Raw genomic sequence first — 14,872 nt, forward strand, 5'->3', positions numbered from 1 at the left:
TTTTTTTCACTTTTTATTAAGAAAAACTAGTTTTGAAATCCATGCGCGTTAACATATTTGTTGCTATGGAATGAGATTTTTCAACACAATTGTTATATAATTTTTCCATTCTTTTTCTATTGCAACAATTACCACTTTGAATAGTTTCATCTATTCGAATCATTTCACTACCATCATTAATTACTCAAATTGTCTCATAAAGTTGTGTTTACTTTAGTAAGGATGTACTTATCCCTTACTCTAGTTTAACCCCCTATGCTAAATTACCCTTTTTATTTTCTTACAGACCATGCCGGAATTCATTGTTGCAATAGAAAAAGACAAAAAGTATTTGTGGTTATACTTTAATTTCTAGATTTGTTATTGTGATATATAAATTTATATTTTAATATTCAATTGAATATTATATCTAATTTTATTTTAAAATAGTATCCCAATAATTTGTATGTACAATAGCTAACATATGTTTAACATGAAAAACACCCGAATGATACTTTAAGAAAGTAGAGGGTAAAAATTTAATAGATGCAGGACAGAAGGAATAGAGAAAAAATATGAGCGTCAGCCACAACTTCAACTTTTAATTATGAATACATAAACACAGACACATATAGAATAGAAGATGAGAAAGCAAAACAGAATATCATAATGGTGGTATCAGGAATAAATTAAATTAAATATAAAACTAACCTCTATTAACAATCGAAAATAATATTTAAGAGAAAAAATATTTTCATCAATCATGATCATATCAAGACTTAAGAAACTTCCCATTTTTTATGATCTGCGACCTCAAGTAATCTAGAAACTCGAACCTTGATTTTCCAATCAGTTTTAGTAGAATTAAATTCATTGAGAAAACAATAAGATTTGACATATAGATATATGAAAAAGAAAAACATAAATAATTATTTATACAACAAATATTCTAGGAATAAAATAATTAATCAATTGCATAATACCTCTGCAATATTGTTGACAAACTTTCATTTGATTCTTCATGTAATGTCATCATGGTATGCTATAGGTTCAAAACTATATGTTTGTATTTTTAATCTTTATATAACTCATTTTTTAAAAATATGATTTTGAAAGGCATAACTGCTATTATTGTTTCATATAATACACTACTTTTATTATTAATTTACTATGTATTTAAAATAAATTATAAATAATACGTTAGTGTTCATCTAAATAAATATATTTTCATAATTTGTAAAATTATATTATATATGGAACTTATTTCGAATCATATTTTAAACACTCTCGATGGTAAAAAAAAATATAATATTTCAAATTATGTAGAAAAACTATATTCAATTTACATAGTTGAATAATTTAGGTTGTTTATTCAAATCAGAGTGTAATCTTCACTTATTAAAAACACCTTATATATATTTATATCTATGTTAAACACTATTTTTTAAAATAAAAATTAAAAAGAATGGCATGTTATGCTTAGGTGGAGTTTTCTATAATATTCTAAGGTTGTTTTTGTAAAATCATACTCTAATTTTTTTTCATCATATCGCTATAGGTTTTAATTTTTGTTGTAACAACAGAATTTCCATAATAATTTTTGTTGGAATATTAAATTGTTTTGGTTCAGTTAAGTAAGGATGGTGTTTGGATCCTCTAGAGTTCTAAAAGAACTCTACAATGTAGAGTTTGAGCAATACTCCCTCCGTTTCCCAAAGATTTTCCCGCTTTCCGTTTAAGTGCGTTTCCAAAAGATCTTCCCTCTTTTACTTTATTCCTTATTTGGAATTTTTTTCCCTTTTTACCTTCTCATGTCCCTATCATATGGTCCATCATTACATTATTAATTCAATTTTACTTCCTTTCTTTCTCCTCCTTTAACCCCTTTTTATATGTTTATTTATCTTAACCCCTTTCTCTCTCCTACTTTACCCACCCCACACCCCACACAAATTGATTCTCATTGGTATATGTAGTAATAGTAACAAGGAAGATCTTTAGGAAACGGAGGTAGTATCAACCATTGAATAAAAAATCAATAACTCATATATTATCTTTCCAAAACCCACTCTATTTTTTCTCATCAAAATCGACCCCCTTATTTCCCCCCTTTCACCAATACACACTCTTGATTTTAAAATGTATGGTTCATATACAACTTTACCTTGTAGAATTTTATTAAAACTCTATAGGATCCGGACTCGTAATTAAGACTGTGGTTTTGAAAGATAATATGTTTAATCTTGTAAGTTGAACCTATGATAAAATGCTATAGTCACATACAATACACTATAGTTATAACTATTATTATGTTTATCTAAAAGAAAGACTAAATAATGCCTTACCATTCATCTAGTTAAATATATTTTTGTGAGTTGTAAAACTATATTGTAAATGGGTCTTATTTTGCAGTATATTTCAAGCACTATCAAATAGTGAAAAATTATAATGTTTTGAATTAGGTAGCAAAAATTATATTCAATTTATATAATATTATATAATAATTTAGGTTGTTTATTCAAAAAGAAACACTAATTTCTCGTTATCCAAAACTCTTTTTATGTATTTAAATATATGTAGGACTCTATTTTTTAAAATATTTAAAATAAAAATATTAATGACACGACAATCCTATGTGACACTCTCTAATTCATAAGTTGTAGAACTATATTGTAAACAGATCTTATTTCGGGGCATATTTCGAGCACTATCCAATGGAACAGATCTTATATGTTATAGAATCGTGACTCATGTGTAGTTCTACTAAATTTGTTACGATGTGTAGATTATTTAATTTTAAATTGTATAATTTTTACTTATACGTAATAAAAGATATTCATAGTTAAATAAACATCTTGAAAACTGTACAAAAATAATGTATCAAGCAAATTAATTCAGAGACAGTAAAACACTACGAACATATCCGAGAAAATCCTAGTTAATATTATTTATAAGCACATCTTGTTTTTAGCAATGGCGAAGTTGTGAATAAAAGGTGAAATCTAAATTTATTGAAATTCTTTTAGAAGAAAAATACAAAAAGTTAATTTGTGGTTACTTTTAGGTTGCTTTACAACTTTGTTTGTGTATTACTCCCTCCGTTTCCTAAAGATCTTTCTTGTTACTGTTTCTACAGATACCAGGGAGGATCCATTTGTGTGGAGTGTGGGGTGTGAGGTGTGGGGTGGGTAAAGTAGGAGAGAGAAAGGGGTTAAGATAAATAAACAAATAAAAAGGGGTTAAAGTAGGAGAGAGAAAGGGAGTAAAATTGAATTAATAATGTAATGGCGGACCATATGATAGGGACGTGAGAGGGTAAAAAGGGGAAAAAATTTCAAATAAGAAATAAAGTAAAAGACGAAAGATCTTTTGGAAACGCATTTAAACGGAAAGAGGGAAGATCTTTAGGAAACGAAGGGAGTATCCTTTAACATAACTATGTTAGTGTTAAAAGAGTGTTTGCCTCAGTGTTTCAGTGTGCAATTTATTGAATTGCAACTTATTCCTGCCCCCTCCCCTCCTCCCCCTCTCAAATTTAACTCATATTGGCAAACCTAAAATTTCTAAAATCTCTATTATATAAGCCAAAGGGGAGCTACGGTGTCCCCCAATAAAATATCTTTTTTATCCTTAGCTATATATATATACTTAATTGAATATTCAGATTTTGTATAATTAATCCTTTCATAATCTAAATATGGGTCAAAAATTCCAATAATAAACTAAATAAGCATTAACAAAGTAACTTAATATAATGAAAAAATAGTTACGCAATAAAAAAATTACAAATTTAATCCGACTACAAAACTTTACATCTAAATGTTTATCTCAATTTCTGAAAACTTTATAGATTACAGTAGTTTGTATAACAATAATTATAAATCACACATCTATAATTATATTTTGATGAAATTAATTAAGAATAGACTCAAACAATCGACGCACGCATCACGTGCATAGAAGACTAGTAGTTGATAGTGATAAGCGTTGTCCAGTTCATACATAGATTGCAGAATTCCAACGAGTAATACCTAATTCAAAACTTTGGGTAGAAAATATTTCCTAATTTTGTTGTGCTATATTAAATTAAGTTATTGGTTTCCTTGCAATCTATTTTCAATTATAAATGTACTAGTTTTTGGACCCGTGCAAAAATGCACGGGAACTTTTTTGTTTAATAATAAGCATGTTTATATACCAACTACAGTAAAAGCATATAAAAGATTCTCTACGTCTACTCGATTTAATATACGCTTATGTGCTACTCGAAACTCAATTGAGTTTAACCTCTATACCATATTAAATTAATAAACTTTGAACGATGTATTGAAATACAGAATAATCCTATACATATTAACCAAAAACAAAGCATCAATGATGCACTTTACACAAATAGACAAAAAATGCTCCTTTATGTTAATTATGAAGTTGTTTTGCAAATACATGACACTCTTAGGTTGTACAAGACTTATTTATATATGTCATTAGCTGTAATATTAGACATATCATGTTCTTTCTCACAAATCAGTATTATTATACACTTTCTACCCGTGACTTTAGAAATGACCAGATGAAATTGGCTATGGCTGAAAACCGAACTTGGGAGATACAAACCCATATGTGATAGGGATATCTTTGACTTTTATTTATAGTCATTGCAAAATACAATTCAAGGAAAATTTTATTCTATTTGACAGATTGAGTGTCATACGGGGTATAGATACCATACAATTAACTTCAAATTGAACAAAAATATTGACTTCAATTTATGCTTGACATTCACCTATCGCCTATCTCTAAAACAAAGGGGTATTATAGACATTTATTTAGTTCCACTATAAAAATCATGATCTAAATATATAGGTGTTAAAGAAATTTAACACGCCAAGTTTGGATTTGTCAATATTTAAACTTATAGTATGATTAATACGATTCGATAAGCGTTTCAATAAAATAACCAACCCATTTCTTTACATTTGAAAATTTCATGTGATTCGATCTTGGTTATGCATTAGTTCTAGGTGATTATGCTCCACTTATGATGAAACTAATTTTAATTATGTTATAAACTTAACATATATATATTGAGATATAAAGAGTTTTCTAACTTTCTTCCTTCTTTAATATATCATAATTGCATAAATGAAATCTCCTAATCATCTACGAATTTCATTTAAGTTATCAAATAGTTACCTATTTTTCTTCTCATTGAGATCTAAAGAATTCCTTAAATCTGAACCATAATGTTATGATGTTATCAAGTGAACTTTCCTTTGATATTTTTTTTTTTTTGACTGAAATTATCTTCATAATATTTTGTGTTTCTTCACCAAGTGATATCTATCATTTTGTTAGATGACTCAATTTTTTAGCTTCATTGAAAAATTCTCTAACTTCATACCATGTGGCTTCAAGGATTTTGTTTTAGAAATAGAGATATTATAATTCAAAAAATAAATTAAATACATACTTTATTTAATGATTGCATACAAATTTAATAAATTTCAATAGTCATTATTAAATCCATTTCCACCAAAAATTACGATTTTCAAAATGATGAGTAGATAAAGGAAATGTTAACACAATAATCTATTATATTTATAAATGTGATCAATTATAATGAAAGTGAAAATAAGTTATCAATTTTCCACCGTTCCCCCCTCCCTATACAATTCAGATCTTCAATTTTTATTCAACAAAAAAGTACCTCAGATTTCCACCTTAATTTTATTGAATCGCAAAATAGGAAACAATAAATTTAGAAAATTTAGTCTAAAAAAACACTCTTTTATGTTTTCTTTCGTCTTGTTAATATCCTTTAAGTTTCTAAGCTATTATGAATGTCGAGATTGTTCAAGGAATATTCAAGATTGTTGGTGTCTCAATAATTTTCACCTTAATTTTAATGGAATGTATGTGTACAATGTTTACACCAAAAAAGGGTGTTGTCCTTAAGAAGTAAATGCATAACAAAATTTATATCATTCTTTCATAACAATGGTATGCAACTTTTTAAGATTATTTTCATATACAAAGTTTGGAGTTGTTCTATCTTATGCTTATATATGTTGAAAAATTTGGAGACATGAAGAATGTATTCACTAATACTTATGAATTATAAGATATTATTGAGTTCAAGATTATTTAGGATGTACATCAATCTCATTTGTGCTTAATAATCACATTAGATTTATTGGCTATTATGAAATTGCACTTTTTAATATTTATATTATCAACACAGTTGTTCTATACTTATACAATAATAGGTGCTTATAATCCCGTATATTTGTTGGTTCATTTGTTCTTTGGTGGTCTAATCAATATGATGATTCTAATAGATCATATGGCTTTAATAACTTATACTGTTCCTACCATCGATTTTTGCAACAACAACAATTATAAAACTCATGCATGTGGATTAAATGAAGAATTTACGCCTTTAATCTTCATGTTCTTTGCATTTGAAGCATGGTTACTATAATCCCTCGATGCAACCACGGTGCAAATCATTCGATCTACAAAGTGAAGAAGATTTAAAGACCACATGCAAAATAGAGTTGGACTGAAATGGAGTTCGAAGAAATTTTTCTAAATGGGTCAATATAAAAGACCGAGAGCTAACTATCGACACTTTGGGTTATCCGGACACATACTTCGTGAAATGGTTCAGACATGTTTGTTGCCAGGGGCAACAAGATCAAGTTGGTATCGGAATTATTTGGTAAGTTTATTTGAAAAAAAAAATTGATTGTCAACTAATTATGATGACGTTTTGCATGATTTTATGTTTGCATGTAGATTTTAGCAATTAGATATCATACAATTATAAATACTAAAATGAGTCATATAATTCTTAAAATTTATTATAGTGAATGAGAAGAATCAAGATTCAAATTATTTGTAACAATAACATGAGGTTGGAGTGAAAATGTCAATCTATTGAAAATATTCTAATTTATTGCAATTAGTGAGAGAGAAATATATTGAAAAGATCAAGATTCTAATTTTTAACAGTTATTGAGGATTTATGTGATGTGTTAGTAGTACAATTGTCAATTAGGACTTTAGAATTGAGATTGAAATTAGAATGAATGCAAATTTTAATTTTCTGCAGAATATGCTTGGAGAGTTGATGTAGTCAAAGAGGAATCGTGGTTGATGTGGCATCTCCTGAAGATGTTGATGTTGATGTTGCAAAGAAGATAAACATAGATTTTTCCTAGTGAAGAGATTGTTCTAGGATATGGTTGGTTTTCAGGAACCTTGTGATTGAGATGAGAAGATAGCATTCTTCGACTTTGACATTGAGATTATGTTCTTTACTTCTTCGATTCAGAATTGCTGGTAAAATAGAGTATGGTGATGTTTCATCTTCTCCATCTCTCTCCTCTTCTCTCATCTTCTCCAGCTGAACAAAATTCGGCTTATCACTGAATTTTTCTCTCCTCTCGTTTATAACTAAGAGCTTTTAACAAAATCATATAAAGTGTTATTATATTCTCTCATGTAATTACTATCATTTATGAGAATTGGATCCTTTAGATTGCTTGGAAACTCTACTAATACAGTTTGACAAATCAAAGCTATTATTGTTTAAAATCAAAGGCTAATTATATAAGGAAAAAACTAATAAACCTAGAATAATGCTAGTGCAATCATTGTTAGTAAGCCCTAGCTTGTCGGATCGATGTCGGCGCTGAGGCCCAAATGGGCTTGCGATCTCTGGCGACGCCATGATGAAGAAGAGAAGATCTCCCTACTCTATAATATCCAAAGCATACGTATAACTCAATGCATGATTTTGGAGTAGGGAACGTTTTGGAGTAATGGAGAGCTATGACATGGTCTATATTTATACTTGTAATATTGTATATTTAATTGATTTTTTTTTCCTAATTCCAAAAATATATATGATTGACATTTTGAATCCCTTACCCTTAAGCTACGGTTGTAATATATCAATTAATTAAATCAAAAATGGCAATGATTTAGTATAAATTTAAATTCATAAAGATTTGAGGATACTAATTGCCTAATTGAAGTCATAAATTACCTAAAATTATGGTTGATTGATAATTAGCATAAATATTGATTGATTGATATCTTAATTTTATTACAATGTTAATAATTTTTTATTAATTTCGGATACAATCAATTTAAATTAAGTGACTGATTGACAATTACCATTAACGAAGGCAATAATTAAGATTGATTGAGAATTTAAATTACTTGCCATGTTTAGTTGCTTAGTAAAATTGTCGAAAATAACCAATATGACAACTAAAAATTTCGGCCAAAAGTATACCAATTTGAGATATCAATTACGTAATTGTAATCATAATTAACGTCAATCACATTAATGTATTAATAATTGTTTCCTTAATTATATCGATTACGTATCAATTTGATTGTGAATCTTACTGATTTCCTAATTTAGTTCAATCTCAAATCAATTATATGCTCAATTATATGCGTGATTAAGGGCAAGTTTAATGTAATTGACCGGTTAGAATTATTCTTTAAACTGAATATAGATCTAGGGCAAAAGCCAATTCGGCAGAAGAAGAGGCACTTGGGTCCGGCCAGGAATCAAGCCGTCGATCAGGAAGTCCAGAAGCTATTAAAATCGAAATTCATCCGGGAGACCTATTATCCAGATTGGATTGCCAATGTAGTCATGGTCCCTAAGCCAAACGGAACTTGGAGGATGTGTGTGGATTACACCGATCTAAACAAGGCTTGTCCAAAGGACAGTTTCCCTCTGCCTAAAATAGATCGGCTAGTTGATTTGACGGCGGGGCATGCGCTACTTAGCTTTATGGACGCTTATTCAGGTTTTCACCAGATTTCTATGTGGCTAGAGGACCAAGACAAGACCTCATTTATCATTGAAAAAGGTCTCTATGGCTGGCTGAGAATGCCTTTCGGCCTCCGAAATGCCCTAGCTACCTTTCAGAGGCTTATAAACACAGTCTTCCAGCCGCAGTTGGGAAGGAATATGGAGTCTTACATTGACGACATGATCGTCAAAAGCCTCAAAGAGATGGATCATATGGAGGATCTACGAGAGACATTCTTAACTCTCAGGAAATACAAGTTAAAGCTCAACCCGCAGAAGTGTGTATTTTGAGTGGTGGCCGGGAAGTTTTTAGGGTTCCTGGTCGACCAGCGAGGAATCGAGGCGAATCCTGACAAGATTCAGGCGATTTTGGACATGACTTCTCCATCCAAGATGAAGGAAGTTTAACGTTTGACAGGGTATCTGGCTGCCGTAGGACGTTTTCTTTCTAAATCTGGAGAGAAGTGTCATCATTTCTTTGCAACAATAAAAAAGAATGCGAAATTCGAGTGGACGGAGGAGGCAGAAAAGGCTCTTCAGCAGGTAAAAGAGCACCTCCAGCAATTGCCCCGATTAATCAGCCCGACTGAAGGGGAAAACTATTTGTATACCTGGCCGTATCACCGCATGCGGTTAGCGCTGTTCTCCTAGCTGAAAGGAACTCAGTGCAAATACCGGTCTACTTTGTTAGCCATGTGCTAAAAGATGCTGAGTGCAGGTATTCAATGGCACAGAAATTCGGCCTGACACTGCTTATAGCCAGCCGAAAGCTAAGACCATATTTTCTAGCCCATAGTATCGTTGTCTATACTGACCAGCCTCTGAGGCAAGTCCTGCATAAGATGGATGCCTCTGGACGAATGCTAAAGTGGGTTGTGGAGCTCAACATGTTTGACTTAGCATTTGAGCTTAGAAAGGCGATCAAGGGGCAAGCTCTAGCTGATTTCATTATGGAGCTTACTCGACCTACAATAGAATTCGTCCAAGATCCAGAGGGAAAGCGCATTGGACCCTTATGGTGGATGGATTGTCCACTGCTAATGGTTGTGGAGCTGGGATCATCTTTCAATCACCAGAGGGGGACAAATTTGAATATGCAATCAGATTTCAGTTACAGGCTTCAAACAATGAAGCAGAATATGAGGCCCTTCTAGCCGGCATCAAAATGTGCAAAGCGGCCGGAGCCCTGGAAATTGAAGCAAAGACGTATTCTCTGCTGGTGGTTAGTCAAGTTAATGGGGACTTTGAATGCAAGGAGGCGTTTGTGAGTAAATATATGAAGTTTATTCAGGAAGAAATAAAAACATTAAAGCGATTTGTGCTCGACCAAGTTCCAAGGTCGGAGAATCATCAAGCCGATGCTCTCTCAAAATTAGCAAGTTCGGCCGAAGGAGATGTGCCGAGAACTGTATTTTGGGAGGTAAAGCCGGCAAAGAGTATTGATCAAAAGGAAGTTTTGTTTCTCAGCCGGGGAAATGTTTGGATGAACCCCATCGTTGAATACAAGAAAACAAGACGCTTGCCCACTGACCCCTTGGAAGCAAAGTATGTAAAGGCAAGGGACAAATGGTTTGAGCTCTGGGATGAGACTCTATACAAAAAGGCATTTAACCGGCCACTCCTCAAATGCATTTCTAGAGAAGACGGCTTGGACGTCCTGAAAGAGCTGCATGAAGGGACTTGTGCTTCCCATATTGGAGGAAGAGCATTAGGAGAAAAGGCTTTAAGGATAGGGTATTACTGGCCTACCTTAAAGGAGGACGCTCTGCTTTATGCAAAGAAATGTGATAGTTGCCAAAGGCATGGCAACATATATCAAAAGCCGTCAACTAATTGACTCCAGTTCTTTTCCGCCCTTCTCTTCGCCAAATGGGGAATGGATATCCTTGGGCCATTTCCTGTAGCGGCCGGCCAGAAAAATTTGTGATAGTAGTAGTAGACTACTTCAGAAAATGGGAGGAGGCTGAAGCGATGAGAGGAATCACCACCAATGATGTAAAGGGGTTCGTCTGGAAGAACCTCATTACAAGGTTTGGGATGCCTCAGTCTATGGTCTTTGATAATGGATCACAGTTTGAAACGCCCAAGCTCCGAGAATGGCTGGCCGATCAGGGCATTGAAGCCCACTTTGCTGCTGTTGCTCATCCCCAGGCGAATGGGCAGGTTGAAGCCTTCAACAAAATTTTATCAAGTGCCATAAAAAAGAAGCTAGACAATGCTAAGGGGTTGTGGGTAGAAGAGTTACAATTGGTTCTTTGGTCAATCAGAATAACAGCCAAGAACTCAACTGGAGAAACTCCATTTATGCTCGTCTATGGTTCAGAAGCCATCCTCCCCATTGAAATTGAAGAACCAACTCTGCGAGTCATGCTTTATTCAAAAGATACCAACTGGGCTGCTCTTGACAACCTTGGATCAAGTTCTTGAAGTAAGGGGCAATGCTCTGCTAAGAATGCAACTATATAAATTGAGAATGGCTCGAGAGTTTAACAAGCGGGTGGCTAGGCGGCCACTTAAGAAGGGAGACCTCGTCCTGAGGAAAATGGAAGCAGTCGGCCTGGCCAAAAAAATGGGTAAGCTCACACCAAACTGGGAATGGCCTTACAAGATAGTCCAAGAAGTTCAGGGTGGCACCTTTCGTCTGGAAGACATGGACGGTCGCTCTATCCCCCGGACGTGGAACTCAGACACTTTGAAAAGATATTACTTTTGATGTAACTGAAGAAGTGTAATCTCTTGCTAACTAAGTGCCATAAGCACATTAATGAAAAAGTAGAAATGTATACATGTATCTTGGCTCCCAGCCAAGCAAAATTCATATAATACAAATCTACTTCCCTTCTATGACTATCTCTTTGTTTGTTATGTATGCCTTATTATTTGTTCAAAGGTACATACCATCGGCCAAGCCGGCATTCAAAACAGAACAGCAAACAAAAACATCTTCTATTAGGAGACCGACCAACATGTCAAAATCCTATAAAGGATAGCACATGACGAAGGCATACAATGGGTTAGCTTAAAGAGTTAACATCTCCTAAACGAAGGCGGCTGAAATTAGGACGCTTTAGTAAAAGGGTCTTACTTTCCGTCCAAAGGCCCTTCACTGAGATAACAACCTTAGTAAAGGAATAAGTTATTTCAAACTTTAACAAGGATGGACGGGTTGCCACAACCTTAGTAAAGGAATAAGTCATATCTTGCATAAGTATATCATGTCCACTCTCCTTCTTAGATCAAAGAAAAGTTATTGAAACTTCTTCGTCCAAGAAGGGGGGGGGGGATACAGGCTAAATATACTAATGCAAACAACAAAACGTCCTTAACTGAAAAATATTGGTATAGATTTGGAAGTAAATTTCTGACGAATAGCTTCTGAGTTTCAGGCTGAAATTTTTTTTTACTTGTATCATTGTTCTTAGAATTGGACTAAGTTGAGAATAATGGTATCTTCGGCCAGAACAAGTTGATTATAAAGGCCTAACAGTTTGTTTACTTAGCATCATTATTCTTATAATTGGATTAAGTTAAGGATGATAGCATCTTCGGCAGAAGCAAGTTGGTTATAAACGTCATATGGATAGAATTCTGAGGCAATAAGCAAAAAAAGATACTCTTTTATAAAAGATCAAAAGAAGAAGTACAACCTAGTCTAAGAAATTACAATCTAGTATGAAAAAAAAAATATATATATACAACACCAAGTACAAAAGGCCTGCGGCCAAGACTAAGGAAAGGAAAAACTAAGCCTCTGGAGGATCGTTGTTATATCGTCGGTTTGGGCTTCAGGGTCAGCATCTTCCTCTTCTTCCTCATCGTCCGAAGAGTCTTGAAAGATCGGAAGTTCCTCCCAGCTAAGCTGGTGTTAGGAAATCGGTGTTGTAGTTTGATTAATGCGGAACAGAAAATCAATGAAATAATAAAGGTGAGAAAACTAATAAAGATGAACAAACAAAGAACACAAGGATTTACGTGGTTCAGTCAAATTTGACCTACGTCCACAGGTAAGGGATTAGAGCTTCTTCACTCTAATGGAGAAAATCAGAGAGAATAATACAAGGAGTCCTAAATCTAGAGGCTAAAAGTGTTTCATAAGTTGTGTGTAAATAATGAACACTAAGAGGTCCTTTTATAGCATAAGGAACCCCGCACAAAAACCCTAAAATATACTCCGCACAAAACCCTAAAAAGAAAAACTTATTCGGAACTTATCTTCAAAACCGCGAGTCACGGTGGCTACCGCGAGTCGCGGTATGCTCTCGGCAGTCATTCGTAAAACGGGCGTAACTTTCTCGTTTCTCATCGAAATTGGGCATATGACCTATCGTTGGAAATCACTTTGAACAAGCTATCACGTCCAATTTGAATTACATCAAAATAATTTATATATTGAAAGATATGTGCATTCAAAGTTAGCCTTATGCCATTCACAAGATTTCAAGTCATAATTAACAGCTGGCTTTGTGAAGACTTTCTTGAAAGTCTAGCCGACGAACGTATCTTGGGATATTGTCCTCTTCAGCCAGCATTTCAAAGGCCTTCACAACCCAGAACCTTGAAGTGTCAATCACCTCATTTAGGGCTTCCTTGGCCGATTCAAAAGCTGACTTAGCCTCTTCTGTCAGCGCGTGGTTTTTGGCCCGAAGATAGCGGTTCTCTCTTGGAAGCTCCGCAGCCGCCAGAAGGGCTGGGTTTCTTTCGTCTTTGAGGGCCAGTTCCAAGGCAAGCCTCTCATCCAGAAGCTCCGTCGCCATGGAGAACTGAGCCTGGTCCGCCGCTTTAGTAGCGTCCCGGACAATTTGCTTGTTTTCCTTTCTTAGCAGTCTTGCCCAATTCTCAGTAATTATGCTGCGAGCAAAGAGCTGAAAAAGGAAGGATGAATATATGTTATGACAGCCGCAAAAATAAGCAATATATACAAGTATAGAAATAAGACGGCAAAAGAAGAAGAATGTACCTCAGCAGCCAGTTGGAACATGTAGCCTACATGCCCAGAAGAAGCTCTTCTCAAGCCTTTGATGTAGGCCTCTGGAAGCATTTGAAGAGCTCCTGCTTGAGCTTCTCATGCTCGGCCGAAGTCATCCTCGCGAAGGCCGCTGAGGACTCGTCGTCCGAAAGGGTGGGAGAACCGTCAGGAGCGGCTTCAACCGCCCATTTGCCCTTATCTGATAGATGAGACTTGTTAGTATTCCTAACGAGTATAACCACGACAAGCTTGTTGGACGGACTCATCAGACGCCCGCCAACGCGTAAAGTTCTAACTATGTTAGAGTAATAAGACTCACCAGAAGATCGGGAAGCCGACCTATAAGCTTTCGGCATTTGAGATACCAGCTTGGCTACTGGCCTAGAGAAAGCCGACCTGTCCAAAGCCGCATCCGGCTGGGTAGATGGTTTCTCTGTCTCACCAGTCCCGTCCAAAAGAACAACCGCGTCCGGTTGCTCGGAAGTAAACGGGAGAGTTGAGTCAACTGGGTCGGCATAAGTAACCAAAGACCCTCTCCTCGGTAGTAGGAGGGACTTCCTCGGCCAGCAGAGGAATCTCGACCTTTGGCAAAGAAGGCCGAGAGGGTTTTTTTCTTCGTGGCTGTAAAGCCTTTGAATTTCTTGGGGGGAGGGGCATCCCCGGTCGCGGCCGACCTCTTCTTTGAAGCTGCTTTCTCAGCCAACGCCTTGGACGTCGGGGCATTTTTCTGAAAAAGAAATTAAGTAAAAACACCCGCGGCAGAAAAAGAAAAAAGAGATAAACCGTCCAAGAATGGTACAACTTTAGTATGGACGGAGCTCTGTAAAAAAGGGAGCCCGTCCATCAAAGGCTAAAAAGAAAGGAAGAGATATCCTCTGCGGAAGGAAGCCGGTCAATATCTTCTGGACGACTTCCCTCCTAAAAAAATGCAGAACCTTGGCCGAGTTCCCCTTTGGGGAAAGATCCGTCTGGACAATAGCACTCGTCCAAGAACTCAACATGTTGATTTCTGGACGAGTCTCGTGGGTTGTAGGAAGTCGGCCAAGTGACCCCTGGACGTTTTCCTTCTTAAAGAAAGGGTTCGTCTA

Source organism: Beta vulgaris, chromosome 8, assembly GCF_026745355.1.
Source record: "Beta vulgaris subsp. vulgaris cultivar EL10 chromosome 8, EL10.2, whole genome shotgun sequence".
Classification (NCBI taxonomy): Eukaryota; Viridiplantae; Streptophyta; class Magnoliopsida; order Caryophyllales; family Amaranthaceae; genus Beta; species Beta vulgaris.